Source organism: Anser anser (assembly GCF_964211835.1).
Source record: "Anser anser genome assembly, chromosome: 1".
Lineage (NCBI taxonomy): Eukaryota > Metazoa > Chordata > Aves > Anseriformes > Anatidae > Anser > Anser anser.
The window spans coordinates 156751386-156774986 of record NC_139720.1 but is presented as its reverse complement, the minus strand read 5'-3'; the positions used below and the strand labels follow the sequence as shown (position 1 = coordinate 156774986).

Sequence of the window (23601 nt, the reverse complement as noted above, 5' to 3'; positions counted from 1 at the left end):
CCACTCGTTGTCATGGGATGGTGTGGCTGTCCCTAACCCTTAAGCACAAATTATCTCTGCCTGGTTGGTAGTGAATATGCATTTCTTGTTTTGCTCTAGTCACACAAACTTGATCTTAATGAAAGCCAGAAGCAAATATAGATCAGGGTATATATGTGTGCGTGTATGAATGAGGGCTGAGATGCTCTGCTTGGCTCTAGGAACTGAAATTTAAAGAAACTTTCACATACAGTAAGATTTGTGACAGAAATAGGGGAGTTTCCAGTGACATCTCTACAAGGTCTGTGGGTTTAGATATATGGAACAATTTTCCTGCCTGCTTCCTTGCACCTGGCTCTAGCTTTCCCCCTCCTAAAAGTGAAGAAAAAGAATTTGAGTACAAATTCACTCCCAGCATAGCAGACAAGTGGTTATATACGGGACTGCTTGGGTGGTTGGTTTTGTGTATTTGCTTTGCTTTGTTGCAAGTCTCCCATGTAGAAAGCAATTTATGCTTTAAGAAACACAAAAGGAGAAGTGCCTGGTGTACCTGGTGGGTTCCCAAAGCCCTGAAATGGACAGAAGTGAGATATTTGTACCAAGTGTTGGCATGCTACCCTCAGTGTGTCGTGTCGACATTTTAAATACTCCTTAGCTCATGTCATTGCACAGCATTGAAGTGTTCGCATATGAATTTCTGGGAGTGATGCTACAGAGATTAAAATATTAAGACTTTTTTCTTTGTCGTCAGTGTACTCGAGGCAGATTTGCTGAAAGAAGCAGCATTAGCGACACAGCTGTAACAGGGTTTCCCAAACCATTAGTTTTGAATAAACAGTACTTGATCATGTTGAAATTTTGCATGAACTTATGAAAAAAAAAATGAACTCCTCGCAGTTATCAAAACATATAACTTCATTTACTCTGCTAATGAGAAAAATAAGTGCCTTTTTGGAATAAAGAAAAATAATTATATTCATTTTCTCGCATAACCAAAAAAATACTAATTGATTACTTCTATGACTTTGTGTTTTCATTCTAAGACTTCATGTACACTGCAGATAGTAAATGATGAGTTGTCTGTTTCATAAAGCATAGAAACCTAGATGCTTTCAATTAAAATATATATATATATATATTTTTTTTTTTTTTTTACTGGTGGCGTGTTCATTATCAGTGTACCTTAGTTAAACGCATCCAAGAGTTACGTTCATCCTCATGATTGGGAGGACTACATTTTTAGTTTAATCTACAGTATTTTGTATGCTAAGGAGTTAGAAACAGTTGCGGAATCCAATCAGCTTGGTGACAATAGCACAACAGTAAGTGCTTCCTAGGTGCTTGTGCCTTTTTAGAGGTATTAAGACCTCCCTTCTTCAGAAGAAGAACTTTGCTGAGTGAACATTATTCTCCCACATTGTCTGGTCACCTTGACTGAAGTAGCATGAGCACATGTTTAAATGTAACTACCCACCTTCTGTTTCTGGGTCATGCCTGTTTAGAAAGAAGGTAGCTGTATTTTTAATAGATAAGAGTATGAAACTCTGAGTGGAACTAAAGAAAAAGGACACCTAATCCAACACCCCTTCGGTAAAAGTGGTATCTAAAGCCAAGGAATAGAATATGAATGGGTGGTTATCACTGAGTAGATTGATTTATTTTTGTCTCTTTACAATTAGAAATTGAAGAGAGAAGATGTGATTGGTGTATCAGTGTACAGAAACTAAATGTGTCAACATTTAGTTCTCTTTTGCCACTGTTGGCTCATATTAAATCAGATCAGTAATCAGCCTCCTATGTTGGACTCATTCTGTGGGCAGTGCCATGAAACACTGCACTTGGCAGAGAAAAACTTGTAAATAATACCCTTTTAAAACTTTGAAGGAAATCATGTTATGGTTTGCTAATAGAACACAGTTTGGGGGGAGACACAGATTCTAACGGTGTTAGACTGAGCTAAATGGGTTTATGTATTTTTCCACTGGTAGCGAAAGCAGTTCCAGTCCCATGGCTAGACATTACTATGTTGGCACGGGGGTATTTGAATTACTTTCCAGTGTCTTTGGTCCTGGATTAACATTGAATATAATTTCTAACACAAATATATATGAAAATTTTAGGCAAAAGCTTAAAAATGTAACGCTATATCTAGAAAAAAGAATATGACAAGTAATGCTGAATGCTTAACAGACCATAAAGAAACATGCATTTGAGTTTTACACCAGAGGAAAATGATTGACCCGAGGTGTCAGTTTTTCCTGATAATATGGACCTTTTGAATTTAAAGGTGCATTAAAATGAATTTTCAAGTATTTTTTTTCCTACAGTGCTCTCAGCATATGTCATTAATTAATTATGACCATTTCTGTCCAATATGGCAAGATGAAGCCAAGTCTACACTAATCTAGCTTCTGTCTCTCTCTCTCAATCTTTTAAGTTTGTTACTGAAGAGAGTTTTCAGAGGAACAGGGGGAATTTTATTTACTTTACTGAAGTTCTTACCATTCTATCTTTACAGAAGAAAGTTATGTAAAGAATCTTTAGAATTACGTTATTTCATTTTTCCTGCTTCTTCTAAATTTCAATTTTTCTCATTTTCTGATTGAGGGCAACTTTGTAACTGCAGGCAAATGTTCTACTTCCTAATTGACTCCTGAGCTGGAAATTAGTGTCTCAGTAAGCTTAATGTAGATATTGAAACATTTTTTTTTTCTAAATTTGATACTTGAAAAAATAGAACATTATTTCTGCTTTGAGCATGTTTTGTATTGTCTTTCCCTCACAAGAAGTTCCTTCGGCTCTTTAACTTCACTGTGGAGCACCAGAGCACTTCAATGAAGGCAAATACACATACATTACTTGCACTGAACGGATTTAGGGCATGCTGTTGATTTCTGCTGGAAACACTCAGGATATGCCACCAACTCTTCTTGCTTTCAGAAGTGACTCATAAGCCAAGCCCATAAAGAAGCCAGATGTGTTTTCACCCTCCTCCTCTTCTTTTCCCCCACTTTTACCTACATCATCTCTTACTGCTGCTGACAAAAAGAAAACAAAGAACACACAAACACACCTGACCAGTGTATAGAGAATATCACTTAAAAGAGTAATTTCTGCTCCCTGAAGAGAGGTTTCCAAAAACCTGCCAATTTCTTAATCAAATACAGAAAATGCGTTTTGCATGTAATAATGACATACAACATTTTTTAAGCAGAACATCACTTTTCCCCTTGCTTGTTCATCTTAGTATGTTTTTCCATGGGCCTTCATTTCATATTTGACTACTTCTGTGCATTTTCGAGCCTTGATTTTCAGGGGGAGGTGATAGCTTTTATTAGCTCACCTCATAGTTGAAAAAAATTAATGAGCTTCTGAAACTCATCTTTTACCAAGCCCTTCTCAAATTATTGGGTTACTTTTCTCACCTGTGTTGCTTCTACACTGGATTAGCAGACAACAGTCTATTGTCAGAGTGCTTTATCCTCTGCAGACATTTTGGGATGCTTTGCTGCCCTGGGATTGTCTGAAACATACTGTGAAATTCTTAATGACCCTTGACAAAACAGAAGTGATCGGGCAGTATTTCAGTAATTTCTCCAGTATTGGAATAATGAGGAAGAGAGATGTTTGTACTGATCGCAGCATTTGTGACTGTTTAATTTGAAAACTAGGAAATAAACATAATTTTGTTCAATAATTTGCATTACCTTATATGACTTTATTAAGGGAGAAATGTAGCAATCCTTTCAATTTTGAAAATTAATAGTGAGTCTGTAGCTGGGTGTTGTGCTGCTCCGGATTTATAGGTGCAGAAGTTTTGAAGTTGTATAGTAACAGAATATCTGCATTTTTTGTATTCATTTTGTCTGGTGGCAAATATTTCGCTACACAAGGTGAAATTAGCTCTATGCATCTTGATCCTCTTTTAATTGGAACCAACAGCTTGTAATACAGATGCTTTGAATAACCTGAAAAGGAAAGGAGCTCTGTAAATCAGACTGTGCAGTGATGACTTTATTTATAGCCTGGTTCATTTACGATTGTAAGTAAACTTGACTTCCACACACAGCAAAGTGTGAAATATCCAAATTAATCACAGACATTAAGTGCCTGGGGAAAATAGATTTTGAGAGGATCAAAGGTATGAAATCAGAAACAAAAAAGAATGGGGAACAGGCCATTTATGGATTAACAGGCTAAAGGGTCACTTAGCCCTCAGAAACAAGGCTTAAAGGCAGAGCTGCTATTGATTTTTCTTGACTGAAATCCCATTTGAACTGAAAAGAATTAAATTATAGACACACTAAACAAGTTAAAATCTTCTAGATCCCACTTGCATATGGCCTCTGAGTTTATCTGGCTATCTGTAAAATGCTAGTGCTGCAGTCTTTCCACCGGGAAATAGGTGAGAGTGTGAGGTACCAGTCTGTGGATCTGGTCACACCTTGTGGATCTTTCAAGTTCAACAGAGCTCTAAGCTGCACATGCCAAGCAGGCCTATGAAATACTCTTTGGTTTTTGGATGAGAGTGACCAAATCTCATCTTTAGATGAAAATCCAATCAGGCTTTGCACAAAATATTTGGATTTTGGACTAGGAGATAGAGTGGGATAGAGACAATCCATGATCATGGACGTGCTGCCTGGAAAGCAGCAGAACAATGAAGACCATCTTTCTGGGCCTGCCGTAAGCTCGGTTGCTCCTATTAGAGTTGCAAGGAACGTGACATCTGACAGACATCATGGTGACTATCATGTCCCAGAAAATTTGCATGGCCATAGGATAATTCAGTCCTTAAGGGAATCAAGATTTTTTGTTCTATGCTACTGATATAGGCCTTAGTAGTGTATAAGGACATATACTTCCTTCTTTAGGACCTTGTCTTCTTTTCATCTGACAAGAGAACAGAAGATTAGTATTGCTTTACTGTGAATCCAAAAGGTTCTGTGGTTTTCTGATTCAGTTTAGTAGAGAACGGTTATATTATTGTCTGTTGGGGACATAATGGATTGGATAAGTGGAAGGTGAGGTGAATTGAAAACTGGCTGAAGCGCTAGGCACAAAGTTCAACTAAAGGAAATATGAATCATAGAATGATGGAATATCCTGAGTTGGAAGAGACCCACAAGGATCATCGAGTCCAGCTGCTGGCTGTGCACAAGACCACCCAAAAACCATCCCATGTGTCTGAGAGCATTGTCCAAATGCTTCTGGAACTCTGTCAGGCTCGGTGCTGTGCCTGCTGCCCTGGGGAGCCTGTCCCAGTGCCCGACTACCCTCTGGGTGCAGAACCTTTCCCTAACCCCCAGCCTGACCCTCCCCTGTCCCAGCCCCATGCCGTTCCCTCGGGTCCTGTCGCTGTCCCCAGAGAGCAGAGCTCAGCGCCTGCCCCTCCGCTCCCCTCGTGAGGGAGCTGCAGGCCGCCATGAGGCCTCCCCTCAGCCTGCTCTGCTCTGGGCTGAACAAACCAAGGGACGTCAGCTGCTCCTCATACATCTTGACCTCTAGACCCTTCACCATCTTTGTTGCCCTCCTTGTTTGCATCTTTATTGTGAAGTCCTGTAACTAGCTGTTTCGACTGTGTGTTACTGGGTGGCTTTGCATTAACAGGCAGGTGAGGGTTTTCTGTCTCATGACTTAGTTGCTCTGTATGAACAAATGTGCCATACAGCTGCCGAGCTGAGTTTTTATCCTCAAGTACGCCAAACTCCTAGCCACATAGTGCAGTTTCCCTGGTTTTCATCTTGTCCGGTGTAGGAAAAGCTTTATACAAAGCCAATCAATATTGTCTCCACGAAGAAATGAGAAAAAGGTTGATGTCTGTCATTGTTCCTGATCACATCAAGCAGTTAAATCTTGAGGCTTTTGACTAAATATGCAAAGTATGTGTTCTCTGCCTTTTTGTGTGTGTACTCAGATCATCTATACACACATCCAGGCATACAGATGTTGAAGAGCATTCTGTACCTTCACCTAGCAGGCTGGAAAATTTTCTTAGTCATTCCTATTAGATTTGTATTTTTGTACGATGAGAAGGAGATAAGCTGCTGTTCAGTGCCCAATTTCATGGCTCACTTTGAGAGAAAGAAGATTTTTAGAACTGGATAGTCTTTGTATTTTAGTCTGTATTGGGTATGATGGGAAAATCTTGTCAATAGCTGCAATTCTGGAGATAGATGATAAAAATGAACAGAACTCTGAAAGAGAAATACTTTTTCACACAACATTTGTTTAAGCTATAGAATTTTTTCCCCTCAGAGGACAATCAGTTGATGCTATAAGTTTTTAGAGCTTCAAAAAGGCATTGAACAAATTAATGAAAGAAAAATCCATTGAAGTCGAAACTTGCCCCCTCTGGGTTAGAAAGTGCATGAATCAAAAGTTGCTGCATGCTAGCAGTGTATCCATGCTTATGCTATATTTAAACTTCTCTGTTTGAGGCCTCCTGATACTGAGCTAAGATGGACCATTTGGTCTGACCCAGAACCTCTGTTCCGTGATGTGACCTGCTCCCACTCAAAGCTCAGTCCTGGTTACTGCTTGCAGCTACATGACACGATGGAAAATGCTGCTAGCAGATCCTGAGCATTGATGCAGGGCCCTAGGCTTGAGGGTCTGGGGGACAAATGGTAAACACAGTAGATATTTGTGGACACAAAGGATGCTGGGCACTTTCTGGGATTCAGGTGCTGTGTAAGTGGACTGTATCAACTACGCCACGTCACCACCTGGTCTTACTAGGTCAATAAGGTGCGAGATTTTCAGATCATGATCGATTTATTGAAAATAGGATGGTTCCTAATGTCTTTTAGAATGTGTCTGCTGTTATGGAGGCATTAGGAATAAATCTGGTAGGATAACTTCAGGCACTGTCTCTGAAAACATTGGCTGCTATAACTTATTTTTTTTTCACAGAACAAATAGTAGAAGAACTACAAGCAGAAAACATGTTTTCTGTAAATACCAAAACATCTCAGTAGACCCAGCACAACATAGGTAAAAATAACTTTCTGTTATTCTTCCAGATTTGCATTTGCATTTTGAATCAATGTGAACACATTAGAAACAAAGTAAAAATAGAAGATGAGAAGTGTAAAGCATGGTTTGAGGGGTTTAGTTCTGATAACAAAACGCAGAGACAATTCTTTCAAAGTGCAATCAACTCCTGCTATACTGTCAAGGTGGTATTTCTGTGTATATATCTGTGTATACACAGACACAGACTGCTTCAAAGACAATTTTATACCCTATTGTACAACTCCAATCAGACTTGGTGTTTCAAAACAAGACGATTTGTCTTGCTGTAAATACAAAAAGAATTATACAAATGTATCTTTCTTCTTTATTATCCTGGAAAGCTCATAGATCACATGAAATGTTTGGTGTGTGGCAGTCAAGGAGAAAAACAGAAAAAGAAATGGCATTTAATTTGGCTTCTTGCTATGTTTACCTCCATCTGATGTGGGATTAAGGTGTCATTTATGCAGCTTTAATAACATTTTTATTCCTTTTGAAGTTTGTGAAATGCAGGTCAGATAAATTTCACCATATTTCTCAAGTTTTCTCAATTTTTTGTTAGGAGTCATTAAAAGGAGTGCAATAATTACTTGGGAGAGAAAATGCAAGAAAAATAATATACCTCTCAGGAAACTAAAGCTCCTCTTGCTGAATGCAACATAGAGAATACCACAAAAACATGTTTCAAAATAGCACTGACTTCTAAATGCTTATGGTTTTGTTTGTTTGTTTTTCCTGTTGACAATCCAAGAAGTTTGATCAACAGGGCGCACTATACAAAGAGTAGTGCAAGTGGGTACCAGCAGCTTAGCCTGAGCTCACATAGCAAATCCCAATTCATAGTGGAGATGCCTTAGTAGTGAGCCTTAGTGAGACTGGAGGTCAAGAGGGAAGTACCACTGCAGAAGTGATCAGGGTCAGGTATTTTTTTATGCATCAAAGAAGTGGCTTGAATGGGGAATAAAGAGAGGGGATGAAATAAATGGGCATTACAAACCACTGAAGGTGTCCTTGCCTTTGGTTATAGGGTTGGTTTGATTGTTTTCTGTTTTATTTGATGTTACTGCATCTTTTGCTGGCAGCCATGCCTTTTAATTTCACTTTGGCCCAAAATAGACTGTATCTGTGTCACCAGATACTCAGGTTTTGCACAGAAGTATTGTGTTTTGCCTCTGAGGGGTTGAAATAGGGCATTTCTCCTCCCCTGTTGGTGCACAAAGCAATTTGAAGGAGAATATTGAGTGCAGACGGCTGCTCAAGGACATATCCCTGTTGGCCACAGGAACAAAACACCCCACCCCAAAGTAAAGGTAGGTAATCCTTAACAGTTTGTGCATTACTGTAATCACAATGTAATAGTTTTGATTTTTCTCAGCTGAAATGTTCATCTCTAAATAGGGTGGCTCAGTCCTGCACAGGGCACCTGTATAAAAGTCTTTCCAGTTGTTGCTGGTGGTGGTTTGTTTCGTTTTGTTTTATATCAAGAAGAGTTTGTTTCCACACAATAGCTATTTTTAAGTGTTCTATTCTGCAAAATTCCTACTTGTACTCTACTATTCACAAGTTGCACATAATTCAGTAGCTTTTGTAATGTGTGCATAACTGCAATTATCTTTTACTGCTGTAGAATTTACATATCATAAATTCTCTTTTTTCTATCAAGCTTCAGAAGGCATATATGTAGAATAGCAATCTTTATACATATCGTCAACTGTAAGACAGAGAGGTTCTTGTTTGCCCTGACAGATTTTGTGTCAGTCCTGCCTGACTTGGGCTATGAATACGGCTTTGTTAATAGGCTGAACAAGTAACTCGATGATAATTTTACTCAGCTTCCATGGTTTGGAGGATGTTTCATCCAACTTTTGAAACATTCTTACACAAAAGCAGAAAGGTGGACAACTTAATAAATAGCCTTGTATCCTATAACCAAAGCTGGGTTCTCCTGCAATGTAGGCAGGAAGCGTTGAAGCTCTGCTCCCTTGTGAAGCTCTCCCTTGACTGTGGCTGGCTCTCATCTGCGTATGAACTGGGTTACTGGAGTCCAAGGGAACTTCCAATACACCCATATTTTATGTTACAGGAATACAGCTATATTTTATGTTGCATGAATAAATGAGGAACTGGAAAGTGTTATTTTATCTTGGTTTATAGGGCTGTGAAAAATTACTGCCACTGCTGTCCTTAATCACATGCAGTAATCAGAAGACAAAGCTGTGCAATGTTAAGATGCTGATTTCAATCACCAACAGTTAAAGAAAAGAAAAAAGATCCTCAAATTAAACCTGTGAAAAAGAGCCCTGACCCTTCTTGCATGTATATAACCTAGTAGCAGTATCATCAAATATGGTGATGCATAGTCCAGGTAGTGGAAAGGTGTATGCATCGTTCATATCTTAATGCTTCTTCAGTGTTAAGATAATGATTGTATTCGGGCAAAAAATATTTTCCTATTACCGCAGGATTGATTATAAGCAGCATTATAAAATAGCTTAAGAGATCGTAAAAGACTTCAGGTTACAGCGGTGACTTTGCTTAGTCTTTTGCCTGTCATTCAAGAAAGCAGTTTCTGGTTTTTGACTGATGGATGGGAATAAATAAGTAACCTCTTACAAATGGAAAGAATTGCTCTTAAAACCTTACCTTTGAAAACCTGGAAAGGTTTACAGCTGGAGAATATCAAAATATGTAGGGCATTCTTGTAGTATTTTTCCTAGAGCTGGATGAAATTGAGAAAAACATTTTGATGGTAGGCTTGCATAATTTTTCTAATGCTGTCAAGTCCATCAAGCATGTGAGCTACTGTGAAATGGAGAAGCTAAAAGTCAGTGAAAAGAGAGGAAAGTAAATTTACAGAAGTGTTGTCCTGAGCCCTACAAATTAAAAATAATGCAGATATAACTATCTGTGCTGTATGATCCTTTTGTAAATCTGCTAATATTTTACTATTACTCTTACTTTATTTGTTATATGGCATTTGTAATATAAAGAAATATAATATTGCAGGGGGTCTCCTAGAAGCATTTACATATGCTAGGTCTAATTTTTATTTTGCTTAATGCCCAAGCAAAATTGCATAGCTGTAAGCAAAAAGAAAATGTAATTGTGTTACTGTGTTTCTTTGTTATTTATTTACATTTATAGTACCTAAAGGCATAGCCATGATATAACACCCCATTGGAACAAGTGCTGGATAAATACCGAACAGAAATATCATCTCTGCCCCTAAGAATTTATGGTCTAAATTTAAGACAAGAGACAAGAACCAGTTTCAGAAGAACAAAGAAGAGAACAATACAGTATTGTTGCAGTTGCTGTTACAATGCAGGATGTTAGTCAGTAGTCCAAATGGTGAGTATGATAAGCAGTGACCTTTGCACAAGAGCAGAGTAACATCTGGCCAGACTTTGAGGTTGGAGCAGTGGGATAACCATGGGGAGAGGTTAAAGAGTAGTTTTGTATTAAATTGAGATGCTGTACAGGGATCTTCTAATAAACAGGTCTTAGGGGAAAAAGAAGGGAAAAAAAAAAAAAGTTAAGTCTGATACACAAATTGAAGGTCCTTGAGATATATACTGTGGTGGTGACCAGAAGAAACAAGAAAAGGGGGCCTACAAGAAAGCAGGAGAGGGACTCTTCATCAGGGAGTATAGTCATAGGGCAAGAGTAATGGCTTTAAACTAGAAGAGGGCAGATTTAGATACGATATTAGGAAGAAATTCTTTACTCTGAGAGTGGTGAGGCACTGGCACAGGCTGCCCAGAGAAGCTGTGGATGCCCCATCCCTGGAGGTGCTCAAGGCCAGGCTGGATGGGGCTTTGGGCAGCCTGGGCTGGTGGGAGGTGTCCCTGCCCATGGCAGGGGGTTGGGACTGGATGGGCTTTAAGGTCACTTCCAACCCATGATTTTGCATGATTCTAACCTCATAGAAAGGAGGCATGAATGAAAAGATGACAAACTTGCTTAGTCATATTGCACTGGCCTTGGCAGCTGTAGGGTAGATAGGGACACATGGCAGGGCTTTGTTTTGTTGCTCACCTTTAGACAGCTGCATCTGAATGAGTTTGTTGCTGAGGAGGTTCCTGATACAGATGATGCAGAGAAGCAGACAGCTTGAGGCAAAACTTGTCAGTCCTCTTAAAAGCTGACTTGGGGGGATGTGACTCATGCCCTGAGAGGGCATATTTCTCTGTTGGTGAAAAGGGAAAACCAACCAGCTGAGTCTGTCCAGCTGCAGTGTAGACATCTACTACAGCTGATGAAATGGGCAGAGGCAGAGGTTTTGTGTAAGAGAGAGATGGGGTCATGCTAGAGCTGGGTTGACCCATTTCTCCCCATGAGAATCAGGAGTAAGAGAGAGGAAGAAGAGAAAGGACAAAATCATTTTCATTTGGTATTTTTGCTTCAGGTAGCTAAACCCTTACATCGCTAATTTTTTACTGTGTTTTCTGCTCTGTAGACATTAGTGATCATGGTCTTTGGATTGCAGCAGTTTTCCAAGAAAGCCTTGTAAATTCTTGTGACTATTAATGAGTTTTACAGCTTTTTTGGGTTGTAAGTCTAGGAACAACACAGATATATTTTCTTTATATATCAAGTTGAAATTAAAAATACTGTAACTTGGTTTATTTTTGTTACAACAGCTGAAGCAAGTGAGAAATGCTTGCTTGTTTGGTTTCTCTTATTTTTAATGTGTCCCTTGATTGAGGTATTCTACAGATATATGCATAAAACAAGAGAGCCATGCATACTGAATTTACTTTTTTTTTTCAGCATATCACTTTTTCCTCTGTTTTCCTTACAACTTTACTATGTCCGATGTCAGTATTTTTCTTCTATTGTTCAGTAGCAGGTTCTTTCCCGTGAAGACACTGTCCAGTAACCTAACACCTACCGACTTCTGAAATCAAGCCTTTACTTTTCAGTGCGGGAGGCCTGGAAGGGAGGTTATATCCAGAAGGAAAACAATGAAGATTAACAAGAATTTATTTCATAATAAAAGAGGAGTATTTCAAAACACAGGATTAACTACTGGAATTAGAGCTGAATCTTTTAAAATACGTTAGGCAAACATCTCTGGTAACAGGAAGGCTTAATGTTAGGCAGAGAGGTTCTTCTGGAAACCTTCAGGGGCACGTCCTTTTTTCCCATTGTTTTGAGAAGCGCTTTTCTAGGTACCTCAATTGAAGGTGCAAGTCTGACAGTATGGATCCTGAGGGTTTTTTGGCTTCTAAAACTCACTGAGAGTAACTTTCATTAAAACAAATTGTTTTCTCTATTATATTAACCACTATTGCAGCTGGATGCAAATTTTTCATTTTCTGTAGGTGATATTAATCACAGCATGCCTGTAACGTGCTGATGCTTATCCTGAACAATACAATTAAACTATGTTAAAATTCCGTGAGGATTTCTTAAATACATCTATTGCTATGTGAATATTAATATTTTTTTTTTTCACCTAGCAGCAGATGTTCACTCTTCCTGTTTGAATTCCTTTCTCCAGCACACACTGTGTGACATTGAGGTACAAGTCACATCACATAGCATGTGCGTTTGGCATGGTTCTGAGCTATTGAGTTTTGCCACTTGTGCCCCTCAGTTTTTGTCTCATTTCTTGTCCTATAGGACTATGAGTAGGGTCGTGTAGGTTCATATAGTCGCATATTGCTAGTTCCTGTGTCACTAACACAAGCTTGCTCATGTTTGGAAGACTCATCAGGTGGCTTTTGGAATGGTGCATCCTGCAATGCTTGAATTGGAGTCCAGTGGCGTACCTCGGACTGTATAAAGCCAACGTTGTATTTGTTGGAGGGGCCACTGAGCCTGAAGGATATTAGGCTGCTTTTCAGAGAAGCTCAATTACACGCTTACCCAAGGTGACATACAAGGATTTAAAACTTTAGGCTGCTGTTCAAGGAACCTTACATCTCTTATCTCAAACATGGATTCGAAGTAATGTTTCCTACAGTGGAATATGAGAGATTTGCTAAGTTCAGTGTTTTGTCCGTGAAACAATTGTAGAACCTCATAGCTATGGGGGTGAGTTATTTTTTCCATTATCCTACTAGCGGATGGCTGTAAATTTCCGTTGTGAAAAAAAAAAAAAAGGAAAAAAGTACATCTATACGGTTATAGAGATTTTGATTGTATTTCTGATAATTTTTTTCATAATGTAATTGGATTGATATGCAAATAGCATTATCTAAATTTCTAAAAACTACAGTCAAGGAATGTTGCCTGGGGGGAAAAAAACACAAAACTCTTTCAAAGAACGTATAAAGCCAAAAGGAGAGATGCAGTGTATTCACAGCCTATGATTTAGTAAAAAAATGACCATTAAGACTCTTCTTTTAATGTCTTTTTAAATTATTTTCAATGTTTTTAAATCAGAAACTCAAAGTAAAACATAGCTGGCACATAGCAGGAATGTGGAAGATGGTTGGCTCTAAATATATAAAGAATATCCATAGTTCTTGGTACAACATGATTCATTTAGCAGTTTAACGATGGCTTGATTACAATGGTTTCCTCATGCGAAGCTATGAGAAAAGTTGAATCCAGCAAAATGTACCTAGTCCCAGTCTTCTAAAGAAAAAGTAAACGTGAATGGCTTTGATAACATATTTTAGTCTCAGAAAAAGGACAGACAAACTGGCAGCTCTTGAATGGTTGGCTTCAATCCCCTGCAATATGTTGATGGTTTGCATTCAGGAGGGGAGATGATGAAGTTCCAGAAGCTGCACAGCTTTCCCCAGACCTTTTCTCTTGGTTAGATCTGGCTTCATTCCCCCCTTTCCCAACGAGCAGTGAACATGAAGACAACGTATACGGTAGTGGTGTCACCTGGATATTGCATTGCTCCTGGAACAGCCTGTGCAAAATTGCCGACTCAGGTGTGAGCCTGATGAAAGGAGATAATGGAGGCAAGAAGAAGAAATATTTTCAAGAATTAGCTAATACGGAGTTCTTTCTCACCCTTTGCTGCCAATTAGTGTTCTACATATGCCTTATATAAGGAAGACTGAGTAATAAATTGGTGTTATTTTTGCACATGTGAAGACGAGAAGGGGACAAGCGAGTGAGAACTCCGAGTGAGAACGCTGGTAGCAACATATGGAGCTTAAAAGCATGTTTTATGAATAATATGCCCTAAATCTCCATATTTATGCAATGTAAATGGTATTACGATGAAGAAGCTGCCGCTGCTCTGCAGCTCTGCCGTGCCTGCAGTGCGGTGCAGGAAGCACACCGCTCTCCCAGCTGGCAGCGCCAGCAGAGCGTCCACCAGAAGAAGCCAGGGTAAAGGGCTGTGGCAGGGAAGATGGCCAGAGCTGCCAGCTGAATGCTTTATCTGAAAGATGTATCCTAGTTCAACTAATTATAACTTTCCTTTCCTTCTCTGTTCACCTTCAGGCAATAATCATTAGGGCTGTATGAGTTTGTTTATATTTACTGAGAAACAGCAAATTTGCACAACAGTTTGGTTTGAGGTCTCGGAAGTATTTGAGTGCATCCAATAATTGTGGCTGGAAAAACTCCAAGGCTTAATTGGAAGTTTTCTCTTTGTTAATCCCATAACTAATTTGGTGATTAGGGCATTCACCCTTGATGTGGGAGAATTTCATTTGGTTCCTCTCTCTACCTTAGGGGCACAAACCCAAACCTTCCACATCTGAAATACCCCTAAGCACCAGATCTCATCTTCCACCTTTCCAGACATGATTTCAATTTGGACAAGACAACAACTGCTGGAGCAAGGACCAGGACCAGATGTCTGCTATCTAGTCACCTGAATTAGAGAGTATTTCTTCTCTTGCTGTCGGTTTTCTTAGATGGTAAAGCTTTTTGTGCAAAGGGGAACAGCTCCAACAAAATATTAAGGGCACTGTTAAAGTCCTTACGATATTCTGGTCTGGGACAGTTACTAAGAAGGGAAACTTCAGCTGAAATTCCTGCTCCGAATTAGGTAGAGAAGGGATTTCAGCCAAATTATTTTGCCCTTCAAAAGAATCATGTTGTTGACAATATTTGTCATGGATTAAGGGTCAGAGACATCTTCCGCTACTTCCACAGGAATTTAAGGGGTAGTTCAGAGGCTGTCCTGCTGTCCTGACTCAAATCTCTCTGTTTTACTCCCTAATTACTGCCTGGTTCCTTCACACTCCTGTATAGCTGTTAGAGCTAGGTTAATTAATTTGGAGTAGGAGGTGAGATGGGGGAGAATAAATGACTGGAAGAAGGAAGGTATTGAATATTTAAGGCTTCCCTCCGTCATCCATTATGTGCTCTCTTCTCCCATTACAGAAATAAACTATTTCCCTGTCTTCTTCTAACTAGTAACCTTTTTGTTGCCTCTTATGTCCCTTACTAACTGCAACTTGTCCTGTGTCATAACCTTTCCAGCGTTACTCCCCCATGCTAGTGCTGTTTCTCTGTTCTGGTCCTTAAATAGGTGTTCTTATTTAAGCTTTCTGTATAGTTTTTCTTTCTTTCTTTCTTTTTTCTTTTTTCCCTTTTTCTTTTCAGGTCATTGAAGAGCTCTAAATGCAGTCATATTGTTTTATCACTGCTCTCTGTACCCTTCCTGTGCAATAGCATAGTTGGTTGCTGTTGTATTTAATAAGACTCTTTCAGCTCTCCAGGACACTTCCATCCTTTATGCTTCTCTCCCAGGAGACCATTTCAACCTGTTCCCTGGGCAGGTTGAATTCCACTTGTCAAGACAGTTGCCCTTCTCCTCTGTTCTCGATGATTCCTTTCCTTAAAATAGCGGGTTCTTTGCCTTTATTCTCAGCTTCACTGAACTTCCACTTAGTTTTCCCAAATATTTCCCATTAATCTGTATCAAATCTAAAATAGCATTTGCTTCTCTAATAGCTTCCTTCATCTTGAGGAACAGACAATTTCCTGCTGTACATCCCAAAGCCTGGATTGTCCCCTAGGTATTTCCACTGATTTTAGAATAAGTTTCACTCACCTTCTCCTGAAATGGAGGAGATAGCTCCCCCTCTGTGTCCTCAGCCATGTTCTTTGTGACTTTTATCTTCAGCCAGGTCAAAACTCTGCCTTCACTTTTTCCAGAAGATGTGAGAGGGAACATGCATTTTTTGAAGCAGAATACATCATCCCCTTCTTTTTCCAGTATATTTCCTTTAGTTTCTGAAACATAGTTCTGTATGCTTGGGCTTTTTACTTCATTTTTATGTTTGCTTTTTGTGCATGGAAAGGTTCTGTTGTTGGACTGTTGAACTAGTTCTTCTTGTGGAATAAGTAAGGATTACCCTTTAGTCAAAAAATGCTTAATTATTAAACATTGTATTTCTGTACAGTTTCCAGAATAGATTATTAGAAAATTTTGGGTTGGATTTCGTGAGCTGTTAGTAATTACACAAAGCTTAAGAGCAACAAAGTACTAATGACAAATCTGAATTTTAGGAGAAATTAAGAGAAACTGGCTAATTGGACAACATGAAAATTCGTAACGATTCCAGTTACAATCCAGTAACTGTCCAGTAATGTAATCTAGAAAGAAGTTACATGAGAACTGTTTTAAATAATTATAGGAGACGATGTGTGTTATTGCTAGCTTTGCAAAATTTGCACCATCTAGTGAAAATATCTTTGAAATCACAGTATTTGAAACGTGTATAAATGGAAAGAACTATCTTGGGGTCAAAAATGTGTTTAAGGTTGCTCTCCAACTATAAATAAAACATTACATCTTTCCTTTCAGTTGAGTGCTGAGCTTACTTTTTAGTTCTGGCTTACTTCATTTAGGAACCTGGCCTGTTAGGGCAATTCTGCTCCTTTTACAGGTTCGATGAAATGTTTGAGGGCTGACTTCTAAATCTGACCCTTGAAAATACAGAAACCAAAATGTTTTTCACTGTGTAGAAGCTACTAGTGCTTTTTTTTTTTTTTTTTTCTCCTGATACTGAGTCAACAGCAGGTGTACCAGTTAACATACAAGGCATCGGGACTGTACTAGCACGAATTAGTTTGAAGAGGAGTAAGGCAAATGTCACACTCACTCTGTTCTCTCCTAAAGAGTGTCATCTGTGATGACTGATAGAAGTGTTTTGAAAAGAGCATTCCAGACAATAAAGTGTTGAAGAATGCTAATAAGAAGGTATTTCACCTTCTTGTTATTGCTGTAAATTGTGTGAATGCTTCATTGTTATAATATTATGAAACACACTTTGGCACCACAGCAGATACTTTCTTTTTATGTAAAGTAACAGTTTCTGGTGTTTTGGATACATTTTTAATGAAGAATCTCAGTATGTATCTCCTTTCTGCTGCCTGTTTATGTGAGATTTATCTACCAACCAAGAGGAATCTTTTCCAGTCTCACCCTTTGCAATCCTGCTCTTCCAAGAATACATTAATACTCGGGGTTCTCTGGACTACAAGGTATTTCTTCTACAATTGTAGTTTTGATTATTGGCATTGCTTAAGCTTTTTATTGGAGAATAGGGAGTTCACTCTGGTTTAGATTCAATCATATCTTCTAACGCTGGGAGTTGCATGAGAGACAACAGGATTGCTGGTTGCTGGTGAGTCCTAATTAAAAATGAAAATAACACTTCAGGTGCACAGCCAAAATGCCTTCCAGTAGCATGAGATCTGAGACACTTCCTAGTCAGGAAGGATGGGGTCAAAGAACAGGGTACTCAAAGGCTTTGACAAAATAATATTTCATGAGAGAGACACAGGAGCTGAGTAATTGGTATTTACATCTGTGACTAGTACTAGAAAAAGAGCTGACAATTAGTCCCTGCCTCTACCAGGGCAAAATCATTTGATAAAGGAAACCAGCCAGCAGGACTATGATTTTCTAAACCTTGTTCTCTCTTTGCCTGAAATTCTCCTGTCCCAAGCCTAGGTGTTGCTACCTGCCAGGATTCAGTTCTTTATGATTTAAATCAAAGCTGCAGTTTTGATTTATGTGAGTTAAGTCAATTTATTTGAAATGTGTGATGTTAATTTGCTCTGGACTCTGACTTTATAGCAGATGCCAAGTTCCTGCCCAGAACAAATTTTACAGCTCAATTCCCTTTTCCCTAGCTATAGGAAACCGGGTGAGCAGAGGGTGAGAGTTGATTAAATTTATAGGCAGCCCTTTTGTACTGCATGTTTTCTTCCTGTTTGTCTTTGTTTTCAATGTAAGGCACAAACACCCAGGATAGAAGATATAGAGCTATGTTTTTTTTAACATAGGATGCATTTTATTCATTTTAAATAAATAAAAATAAAACAGTGTAATGATCAGAAGGCCTAATTAGATAGGGATTCATGCTTATAGGAGGAAACAGGATTTTTGCTTTGTGTGCTTCTTTCCCCCATGCTTACAGCAGAGAATATTTCTCTCCAGAAAACATTGCCTCTCACAAAAATGTTTAATATTAATTTAGCTTTAGGGAAGGTGGCAGCTTGTCACTCCTGACCTCCAGTTCAGAAATTTAGAAAAAGCAGCAAACTGGATAAAGTGTCCTGTGGATGAGAACTCCAACGACCTTCAATCCTTTAGTCTCCTCCAAGAGGTTACCATAGTGTGCGGTGCTTTTTATAGTGTGGTTACTGGGGAACTGAACAGTGACCCTCAAACATACCAGTATGGTCACAATACTTTCAGGTACAGAAAATAACAGCTAATTGCAATTGGGAACTTTTTGGATCTGTGCTGGTTTTACTCAGCTGGGCAGCTGAACTTCACCACAACTGCTCTCTCACTCCACCTCCTCAAAGGAAAAGGGGGAGAAAATGCAATGGAAAGGGCTCAAGGGTGGAGATAAGGACAGGGAGATCACTCAACAATTATTGTCATGGGCAAAACAGACAGAGCATAGGGAGATTAATACAATTTATTGTCTATTAATAACAAGCTAGAGGGGGGAGAAAGTAAAAGCAAACTAAGAACACCTTCCCCACATCCACCCTCTCCTACATCCTCCCCCTGAGCAGTGCAGGGGAACAGGGAATGGGGGCTGCAGTCAGTCCCTGATGCTTCGTCTCTGCTGCTCCTTCATGGTCACTCTCTGCCCCTGGGCTTCCCACAGGCAGCAGCTCTTCAAGCACTGCTCCCACACGGCTCCGTACCACGGGGTCCATCCCCCAGGAGCAAACTGCTCCAGCATGGGTCCCCCACGGGTGGGCGGCAGCTCCCCCCAGACCCCTGCTCCTGCGTGGGCTCCTCTCCACGGGCTGCAGCTCCGGCCCGGGGCCTGCTCCTGCGGGGGCTCTCCATGGGCCGCAGCCTCCTCCAGGCCACATCCACCTGCTCCACCGGGGGCTCCTCCACGGGCTGCAGCGTGGAGATCTGCTCCGTGTGGGACCCGTGGGCTGCAGGGGGACAGCCTGCTCCACCAGGGGCCTCTCCACAGGCCGCAGGGGAACTGCTGCCTGCCTTGGGCACCTCCTGCTGCACTGACCTTGGGGGCTGCAGGGCTGCTTCTCACTCCTATCTCCCAGCTGCTGTTGTGCAGCAGTTTTTGTTTGTTTGTTTGTTTGTTTGTTTGTTTGTTTTCCTTTCCTTAAATCTGCTCTCCCAGAGACCCAACCAGTGTCACTCACTGGCTCAGCTCTGGACAGCAGCAGGTCCCTTTTGGAGCCGTCTGGAGCAGGCTCTGATCTGACATGGGGCAGCTGCTGGGCTCTGCTCACAGAGGCCATCCCTGCAGTCCCCCACTACCAAAACCTTGCCAAGTAAACTCAATACAGGATTGTGCTAGCGCACTTAGTTGGATGGATGTAACTCAGCCTTGTTCAAATTACTGTAATTACACAGTCTGAGTTAATGAAGCAACTATTACACTTTATGAAGCAGAGATTTTTAATTTTTGCCTCAGCGATACTTGAGAAACTTAAGAAGAGACTTGCAATGAATAAGGACTTCTTTAGTCTGAAAATGTAGTCTTTATACTAAAGTGCTGTTGCACAGAAGAACAGACAGGATAGCAAAATTACGGACTGTATTACAAACCAGAAAGATGCAGGTCAGATATTCAGAATGTCTTTTACCAGTGAGGGTAATGAAGCACTGGAACACAGCAGGTGACTCCATAATTTCCTTAGGTAGTGATGAAGGTTTTTAAGAATAACTGTCAGGAAGGCATTTGTGCATTGTCATGACTAGGTGACCTTTTGAGATAACTATTTTTATTCCCCAGACTTTGTATATACAGCTAGTTCAGGGCCAGGTAGAAATGCCAAGCCACGGATTTCAGATCATTTCTGCTTTTGTGGAAATTCTGACTCTCATCTGCTGCTGAGTCATGAGCTGTTCATGGTGCAGCTCCTGTGATGGGTAGATGACCATGAATCAATATGATTAGTGTCCTAAATCCTGCTGTGTTAAAACTTTGATACTTACAGTTTAAGTCCAGACAGACACCCAGTCTGATGAGTTTTTAGGGCTGCCCACTTGCACGCTTGAACGTATTATTTATACTGAAAGTCTGTACATGCTTAACTCCAGTGGTCTGGGAAGGTTCAGGCGCTGAAGTGTTACCAGATGAATTTAGGGAATGTCATATAAGTCTTCAAGAGATGCCTAGGAAACAAGATATGGTTGGGTCTGAAAAGGGCTTTGATGTTAGACAATGTCACATCTTTGCTCATGGTTAAAGCCATCAGCCAGGGAGCAGGGGGCACTGGTTGTTCATCAACCTTGAGGAGAATGACCTGGCCTCCTGGTAAGGAAATTGTCCCCACTGCTGCATCTTGAGCTGTCCTCAGCAAGGGCTTTCACCTCCTGTGCTGCAGAAGCTGGGCCTAAGAAGAGTGCAGGTTAGAAGAAAGCTGGTTTAGTGGACTGGGAGGATGCAGAACTCATCTCCCCAACTCAGGGGTCCCCAAACCATGGATGTAGATTCCTGGTAATGGATGGGATTCCTGGTAATCTAACCCAGCTTTTGCCTCAGGAAGGTTTTGCCGTGCTGATACAATGGTGAGCAAGAACATTCTCCAGGGCAATAGCATGCTCTGAAGACAGAAGCAGTGTGTTCGTTGTTTGGAATACCGTGTTTCTACTAAATGAGGGTGCAGGGGGCACCTGAAGGGAAAATAAACTAATTTAGATAAGCATGGTACAATTAATATCAGGCTGGTGTTCCTTTGATTTTTTTCTGTATTATTTATAATGAAAAACTTATCTGGGTAAGCTTGAGAAGTGGGCCCATGTGAACCTAATGGGGTTCAACAAGTCCAAGTGCAAGGTGCTGCACCTGGGTCGGGGTGATCCAAGACCTGAGCACAGCCTGGGAGAAGAACTCACTGAGAGCAGCCCTGCAGAGAAGGACGTGGGGGTGCTGGTGGACAAAAACCTCGACACGAGCCAGCAGCGTGTGCCTGCAGCCCAGCAGCCAACTGCGTCCTGGGCTGCACCACCAGAGGGGTGGCCAGCAGGGGAGGGAGGGGATCGTGCCCCTCTGCTCTGCCCTGGTCAGGCCCCGCCTGGAGTGCTGCGTCCTGGGCTGGGGCCCCAGCACAAGGATGTGGGCAACCTGGTCTGGTGGGAGGTGTCCCTGCCTATGGCAGGGGGTTGGAACTGGGTGATCTTCAAGGTCCCTTCCAACCCAAGCCCTTCTATATGATTTTATGTACTTTACATTACTCCATCACTGATAATCCAGTCCTGGATCTCAGTGACTGAAGGTGCTTCACATTTCCAGTTCCTATACTTGTACTGAAGGAAATAGACATCCAATTTGAGCATGCTTAGGCTCCCTCTGGAAGCACACAAGTTCCTTATGAGTTATTAGGGGTAAGAAGGTGCTCCAGTCATGTGGACCGTCAGAGGGAGTTATTTGCTCCAGAGAAGAAATGTAATTAGTTGTGGTGGGCAGACAGTTTGCTCCCTGCTCCCCTGCACTGATCCACATGACTAACTTAGGCACATAATTAATGTGAGCTGGATTCCTGGATACAGCCCTTTCGTTTCTTAAAATACTACTGATATTTGCTTTTCTAAAGCTGAAAGGCAGTGGATGTAGAAACTGATGTTAAAATATTAATTAAATGCATTTCCAGTATTTGCAGAAAGTCTTCAAGCAAGTGCTGATGCTCGCTAGGATTGACAGCTTCGTGCTAGTGGGAGAGAAAAGGCAATCTTTGATAAACCAACTATATGTGTATAAAAAAAAAAATAAAAATCCAAGACTATTGTCTGGTCGTCTGTTGGCCCAACCTGAAAACAAGCTAGGTGAAGTGCATTTGTCCCCTGTAGACTGTATCCTTTTGAGCTGCAGATAGACACCAGAAAGTGGCCTCATGCAGGAGGTGGTTGTGTTGCAGTACATAATGATGCACCTGGAAATGTCACGTACCTGCTGTTCCCAAATATCTGTGACACCTGGTTTCCACTTGCAGTCCTTGTCGAGGTGAGGCTTATAACCTGAAATGCTACCACTAACTTTCTTGTAAGCTCCTGACCACTTGTAATTGGGGCTGTCACTGCTAGCTGGGAAAATGTGTTTGTAAACTTGTAGGAGAAAGCACAGTGCTTGTCTGGTCCCTAGACTTTTAGACTGCGTGGCAGTAGTGTACGTTTTTAACCAGTTAAGCTCCTTTTAAGAATATTTATTTTGAGTTCTGTAAGGGATGCTGTCTTTGAATCTTAGGTAAAGTTCAACCTGTCAGTCAGGCATGCACAATAAAACAATACACAGGCTGGCTCAAGTTCATGTAATTTTGACTATGCAACAGATGAGTAAAAGGACAGAATGTAGACAGAGGCATAAACCGTAAAAAGAGAAGTCAGTTTTCATAAATTAAAAGTCAAAGTAGTCATATTTAGTAATGCATGTGCATCACAAAATAATAGAGAAAAAAAGAAGGAACTAAAAGAGACAATGAGCAGGTAATTTTCATGCTGCTGGGTTCTTCCCAAGCCTAAGAAAAATGGAGGAAAGTAAGAAGAGAGAGGGGAAAAAAAAAAAAGGGTAGCCAAATCTGTTGATAGTAGGAAGAAGGTGAGAGCTCACAGTAAGAAGACAAATTAGATTTTTTATTTTTTTAGCAAGCAAAAACTCTTTGTATCATTTTTATATTTTTCTGCTCTTCTGTGAATATTTATAACAGCAAAAGATGAACTGACAAGCAACATAAGGAAATACTAAAATTAACTGTCTTTTTTGCTACCTCATTTCAATCATTGTCATGCAAGATTTTACTTGTAACGCCTAGTATTTTCACACAGCTTTATCATTTTTTTCAAGTCTACTGAGCCTGTCGAGCATTGAAATTCTTTAAAATCTCTGATCTTATTAAATTTGGCTATTATATATGTGCATCTAAACAAGGACAATATGAGCGTGTATTAAATTTGGGCAGAATCATGCACACGTCCTCAGAAATTTGTATGGAGTTGCCATACCGCTTACTCCTCTCTCTTGCTAAACAAGGCACTGCAGCACCTGCAGTTTTCTGGCATAAATCAGTAAACCAGAGCAACTCTGGGTGTGATATCTCAGGGTAAAAAACGAAGAATCATTTGAATCATCTGGAACTGAATTGTGTACAAGTGGTACTAATGAAACTGGGCTTTTCTGTTATGCTCTATTTATGTATGAAGGTGCTTCTAGAAAATGTCCTGTACATGGA

General features: G+C 40.4%; 2 protein-coding genes across 2 annotated transcripts in view; both read left to right on the top strand.

Annotated features, from left to right (window-relative positions):
- The window catches only part of LOC310903614 (uncharacterized protein), a gene marked incomplete at its 5' end in the record, with an annotated part of 260258 nt that overhangs the window by 204769 nt on the left and 31888 nt on the right, over window positions 1–23601 (top strand). The window contains one exon of the mRNA XM_083847174.1: window positions 6895–22379. The remainder of the gene's footprint in view (window positions 1–6894; window positions 22380–23601) is intronic.
- Window positions 10327–23601, top strand: part of LOC310882144 (heparan-sulfate 6-O-sulfotransferase 3-like) — a 98272-nt gene continuing 84997 nt past the window's right edge. Inside the window, exon 1 of the mRNA XM_083800483.1 lies at window positions 10327–10347. The gene's annotated coding sequence lies outside the window, so the exon portion shown is untranslated. The remainder of the gene's footprint in view (window positions 10348–23601) is intronic.